The 6,568-nt window shown below is 46.1% G+C and overlaps 1 protein-coding gene across 1 annotated transcript in view; it reads right to left on the bottom strand.

Moving 5' to 3' along the window:
• Window positions 1–6,568, bottom strand: part of LOC141216916 (perilipin-2-like) — a 119,377-nt gene that overhangs the window by 57,142 nt on the left and 55,667 nt on the right. The window lies entirely within an intron of this gene.

The following is a 6,568-nucleotide window of genomic DNA, read 5'->3' as shown; positions in this document are numbered from 1 at the left end:
GTAGTGACTTCAGGATTTCCTCACTGCTCATAGACTAATGCTAGCAATCTCCAGTGTTGGGTGTGACAGACAGTTGCTCTGGAGCTGGCTGCAGAAGGTCACTGCTCTTGGCATTGCAGATGTCTTCTGGATCCCCTCATCTCTTTAGTATTGTTATATCCTCCTTTTGGACCCAGCAGCTACCTCCACCTTCTGCTGCTGATTGACACACCCTTGCTTGGTAGTAAAACTCTCAGTTTCTTCAGAGGCACTGGTGATGGTTCTATGTACATCTGTGTTGGCTTGGAGTACTAGCAGTTGGCTAGAGTCTTCCCTGGTGCCCTTGGAGGACAGTTGGCATTACTCCTCTGGTATGTGCTCTTGCTAAGTGTATCTACTTTGTTTGTCTACCTTGTCTTTAGTTTGTAGTGGGGCTTGACTAGTACTCGCCCTGTCCCCCTCCCTATCTAGGTACACTCAGAGCTTAGGTTCCTGCTCAGCAATAGGTGTGGAACCTATATAGGGACAATGGGGCAGTCAAGGTGATATTAGATCTGCCTAGGGGTCTGCACAATGTGAGTGTAAGACTAAGGTACCCAAATGAAATAGTTGTTGGCAAGCTGTAGCCCAGGCTTGCTTTGGCACCCTACAGACAAAGTGTGTCCTCACCTGGGTGTGCTGCAGTTTTTTTCCACTTACTGCTGGCCTCTTCTGACTCCAGGGATTCGTCTTCTGGAACCAGGGCAGCAATCAATTCAGAGGACAGAGTTCATAACAGCTAGAACTTTAACTGGCAGTATTTACATTCAGGTATAAAAGAGAAGGCCCAACGGGTTGTCATTTTTCCCACAGGTACTAGATACAACTTCAGCATTGGTTCCCAATTTAGGTGAAGCATTTGTTTTCTTCTCTAGCCCTAGAGAATCTTCCTCACCAAAGACAGTATATCTGGATCCTAATTCTCTCCACATCCTGACTTCTTCTGCAGCCTCACAGACAGAATGTGCCCCGAGGTTCCAAGGCCGGCTAAGAGGACTCTTGTGGAGTTTGTCTGAGCCACTGTCAGATGCTAGGCCCACATCTACCCTAGCAGCCCTTATAGAGCCTGTCAGCTCTTCTGCAGTACTGTGTTCACTTCTGCACTAGCACGGAGTCCTCCAACTTTGCCATGGATTTAAATTCCATAATTAGGGCAGAAGTTAAGGACTCCATTAAATCACTTGTTCAACAGGAAAGGGAGAAAAGATCCTGGAAATCATACAGTGGGCCATCCAACAGCGCCTCTTGAGAAAGAAGAAGCGAAACGCGCGTCGGGGCGTGTCCTTCACTGTTTGCACTTTCTGTGGCTCTCCTGGGATCTGGTCGGCTGTCTCCTATTTAGGTTTCTCCCCTTCTCTTTGTTTGGGTGAGTACTATATATTAGACTCTGGGTACTCCTTGGACATTGTAATTTACTACATGTTGGTGCCTGATATGGGTGCATTCTTTACCTGTTGGCTTAAAGTTCTTGTCAGTCATTGATCATTGCACTATATTCGATATACTTTTACATTGACTGTATTGGATTCTCTGCCCCATAATGGGGTTGCTCCCCTGTTTATGGATGGTCCCTGATTGACCTATTTATGCACCCATTTCTGGACTCATTGTCCTTCGTTTACATGTACCTGTCAGAGTTGGATGGCCCACTGTATGATTTCCAGGATATGCCTTATCTCTGGCACCTCTCTTTACCTCGTTGCCTTGTTATCTCTGCATAACTTTTAACACTTTGTTAATGTATTATGAATAAAAATTCTGTCTGTTTTGCCATATTGCTCTTTTGTTCTCCTTCTTTACATTTGATCTATGAGTAGGCAATACGAACCTGGTGTCTGATTCATTGTTTTCAGCTCCGGGGTTCGTCCTATATTATGCATTTGGCCAGTTTTTCTCTCATAGGAGTCAGGACCAGCCTGACCAGGCTGGGGTGGCTGCTAAACCTAGAAAAATTGAAACTAGAGCCACAGAGGGTTCAGTCTTTCTTAGGGCTTATCTTGAACTCAAGAGATAAAACCTGTCTACTGCTGGAAGAAAAGAAGATCAAAGTCATGGCCTTAGTTTCAGCGGCAGTCACCAGATCTACCATAACTCTAAGAAGGGCAAAGTCACTACTAGAGACTATGACTTCTTGAATTCCAGCAGTTCAATGAGCCTAGATATATTCCAGGCATTTGCAACAGGACATTCTAAGTGGTGAAAAAAGGCTCAAAGGCCGTTTGGAGGGAAAGGTATCACTTTTCCAGGTGACTATCGATTCTATGACATGCTGGCTGGAAATAGAAAATCTATCATGAGGAGTCCCTTGGTCATATCAAGTGGAGGATATAATAATTGCAGACGCAAGCTCTGATGGATGGGGAGCACATATGAGGGATTGCGTGTCTCATGGAATCCGGTCGAAAACCAAAAGAGGTTATTCGTCAAACATGAAAGAGTTGCTGGCCGTAAAAAAAGGCGATAGTGAAGTTCCTTACCTTCCTGCAAGGGCACCATGTTCATATCCTGTCAGACAATCGGACAAAGGTATCCTACATCAACTGTCAGGGGGGCAGGAGATCCTGCTCTCTGTTGATGGTAGCAGAAGAGATCTTTTAGATTGCAGAACAACATCATTTGATACTGACAGCTCTACAGATAAAGAAAAATGAAAGAGCAGATTTCCTGAGTCTGTTCTGACTAAGACAACGAGAATGGGAACTAAATCAGGCAATATTCCAACAGATTGTGGATCTTTGGCGCCAGCCAAATATAGACCTGCTTGCAAACAAACGAAACAGAAAATAGAAAAAAATCTTCCCTCTGGATCCAAAAGAAAAACCCTACGGAGTGGATGCTCTGTAGATTCCTTGGGACTTCGACTTGGCCTATGCCTTTTCCCCATTGATGTTGATTCCTGCAGTGTTGAGGAAAGTCAGGGAGGAGCAAGCGCGGATCATTGTGATTGCTCCGTTACGGCCTAAGAGACCATGGTTCTCATGGTTATGGATGTTGTCCGTATCGGATCCATACATCCTCCCAGATGTTCTGGATCTTTTCAGGGTTCTCCCCGTACTTAGTCTCTACTCTACTTAAAATCAGATAACCAATAACAACTAAGATATATGGTAGAACCTGGGCAAGGTTCTTGGCTAGTTCATGGCAAACCTTGGAAGGTAAAATACCAATAAATGCCATATTAGAATTCCTCCAGAAAGGTATGGAAATGGGCTTATCTGCTAGCACTCTTAGGGTGCAGGTATCGGCCCTAGGGGCCTTATATAACTATAATCTGGCAGCTGATAGGTGGATTGTTAGATTCATCAAGGCATGTGACAGATCCAGGCCAATACCTGGCCCAAGAAAGCCTCTCTGGTCCTGGAAGCATTAAGCTCCCCTTTGAACCACTAAAAGGATTGCCAGTCAAGACTCTCACCTTAAAAAATGGTGATATTGGTGGCTCTAGCTTCAGCCTGTAGAGTCAGTGACATACAGGCGTTTTCAATTAATCACCCGTTTACGCAGATTGCTGAGAATAGGATTGTCTTAAGACCAGACCCAGCCTATCTCCCGAAAGTGCGCACCAAATTCCATAGAAGCCAGGAAATTGTTCTCTTCTCCTTTTTTAACCCCTTTCTGACGTCAAGAGTAATAATACGTATCTATACCCTGGGCCTATTGGACCAGATACGCATTATTATGCCTTGGCAATCGCGCCCACACAGAGACTGTGCTGGCGCGATCGCTGCCGGGTGTCAACTGATTCTCACAGCTGACACCCGGTACTATGTGCCTATGTGCCGCTCCCAGCACATTAACCCCCGAAAGTCGATCGCAGCATTCCGGGAGCAAGGGGGGGGGGGTAAGTGCGACCCTCTTACCTTGTTTCCAGGGTCACGCGTAGTTCTCCTGCTGGATCACGGTCATTGCCATGGTGAACCGATGTTGTCATGATGGCATCCGGGTCGCCAGGCATCAGGAAGCTACTTTGATCATGTGCAGTGCACGATCAAAATAACTTGTGCCTGTGCAGGGCTGACAGCCTGCATAGCATAGAGATGCTGCCGCATCTCTATGCTATACAAGCAATCAGCCTGCAAAAAATGAAAATCCCATAGTGGGACAAAGTGTAAAAGTAAAAAAAAATGTCAAAGTGAAAAAAAAAAATTGTACAAATATTTAAAAAAAAAAAAAAAAAATGAAAAGCTAATCAAAAAAATAAATAAAAAATATACTGTACCCATAAATAAATATTCTGAAAAAAAAAACAATAAAAGTACACATTTGGTATTGCCGCGTACAGAATGACCTGACCTATAAAACTGTCCCACTAGTTAACCCCTTTTAGTGAATACGGTAAAAAAACGAAGCAAAAAACAATGCTTTATCATCATACCGCCAAACAAAAAATGGAATAAAACGCGATCAAAAAGACAAATGTAAATAAAAATGGCACCACTGAAAACGTCATCTTGTACTGCAAAACACAAGCCGCCATACAGCTCCATCAGCTGAAAAATAAAAGTTATAGCTCTCAGAATAAAGAGATACAAAAAAACCCAGTTTTTCTACAAAATAGTTTTTATTGTGTAAAAGCGGCAAAACATAAAGATATAAATGTGGTATCGCTGTAAACGTACTGACCCAAAGAATAAAGCTGCCTTATTAATTTTACCACACGCGGAACGGCATAAAAAAATTGAATTGTTTTTTGTTTATTCTGCCTCCCAAAAATTGGAATAGAAAGCGATCAAAAAATGTCACATGCCCGAAAATGGTACCAATAAAAACGTCAACTCGTCCCATAAAAAACAAGCCCTTACATGACTCTGTCAGCTGAAATATGGAAAAATGATTGCAAAAACTAGTCTTTGGAAAAAAAAGCATCTTTTATTGTGTGACAGCTGCCAAAAATAAAAACTCTATATGAATCTGGTATCGCTGTAATCACACCGACTCAAAGAAAAAAATCGACTAATCACTTATACCGCACGAGGAATGGCGTAAAAACTAAGCTCTAGGGTTAGGGTTGGGTTGGGGCTGTGCTAGGGTTGGGGCTGTGCTAGGGTTGGGGTTAGGGTTGTGTTGGGGTTGCGATTTTTTTCAAAAGTAAACAAATTATGATGATATGGCGACTAGTGTTGAGCGCAAGTGCTCGCTACTTGAGTTTGCATCGGGTGCTCAAGTATGCACTGAGTATAGCGGATGCTCGAGTCTCCGCCCCATATGTTTTGCAGCTGTTATACAGCCAAAAAAACCTGACTGGGATTGCCTGCCATGCACGAGCGATCCCCACATGTTTTTGTGACACCCCAGGGGTCTGGTTGTCACAGTGATAGAGATATTACGTCTGAGAGCAGGTGGGAGGTCCTTTGGTCAGGGATCCTGTGCATGCCACACCTCCTGCCCAGCCTTGGGAGGGGAAGAACTTCCCCTGTATAAACCCGGGGCTGAGGCAGGGTTAGTGAGTCCAGGAAGAGTAGAGACAAGAGCAGCATAGGAAGCAGCAGAGTCACAAGGAGTCAGGGGCTGGCAGCTAAAGAGCTCGCCCTGACTAAGAAGATTCTTTACCGGACCCGGAGTCCGAGGCTGTGGGGACTAACTTCTACCCAGCAGCAGAATCCGTCAGGCAGGGGATTTCAGGTCCCCTGGCCCAGAAGCCCGAAGGCCCGGTCACACGCGTGGGACCAGCACCGCCATCGTGGAGCGGAAGCCATTAGAAGGCCCCGAGTCACCGGCCATACGGGTGAGTACCACACGGTACACTCAGGGACGTGGGCTACTTACATCAGCTTCTAGCAAGGTAGCCAGAAGAGTACAGTCAGTTTGGGAGGCCTACAACTCCGCCTGGCCAGGGGAGATCCCATCTGCTCAAGGACTGACCAGGCCCCGTTCGCTAGCAAGTACTCCGGGAGGGTCTATCGTTGTTACCAGTAAAGACCCTGAACGCTACCATACCGTCTCTGAGTGGTTCCTGCTACCCCCATCATCCACGTCGGCTGCCCTGAGGCCATACCCCTCCCGTTGGGGGTTATACTATCACGCTGCACCATCCTTCCACCGGCCTCAGCGGTCTGCCCTGCAGCAGCAGCCCCCTGGCTGCATTCAACGGGTGGCGTAGTCATCAACCATTTTCTACCGCTAACAGACTGCCGTCCAGTTTGACTCCCTGGGCACGGACCGGGTCACCGCCACGAGACTACAACCCTAAACAGATCCGGCTCCGGGTAAGCTCCCGCGTGCGCAACGCAGCGCGACACAGGCCCAGGGGCGCGTCATTTTTTTTTTGGGTGTCTAACAACCGTGAAACATGCGGGGCGGGGACTCGAGCATATCACTTGAGCACCTGCAATACATGGTGCAAACCCGAGTACCCGATGCAAACTCAAGTAGCGAGCACTTGCGCTCAAGACTAATGGCATCTTATTCAATATGATTACCTAATGTTGTCAAATTCTGTGTTGTACCTCTGGGTTCAAAATGTTCACTATACCCCTTGATAAAATCCTTGAGGGGTCTAGTTTCCAAAAGGGGGTCAGTTGTTGGCGGTTTCCACTCTCCAAACGCGACA

This window comes from Phyllobates terribilis, unplaced genomic scaffold, assembly GCF_046119375.1.
Source record: "Phyllobates terribilis strain yellow unplaced genomic scaffold, ASM4611937v1 Scaffold_1__5_contigs__length_1240528914, whole genome shotgun sequence".
NCBI lineage: Eukaryota > Metazoa > Chordata > Amphibia > Anura > Dendrobatidae > Phyllobates > Phyllobates terribilis.
This window is presented reverse-complemented; position numbering and strand designations above follow the sequence as displayed.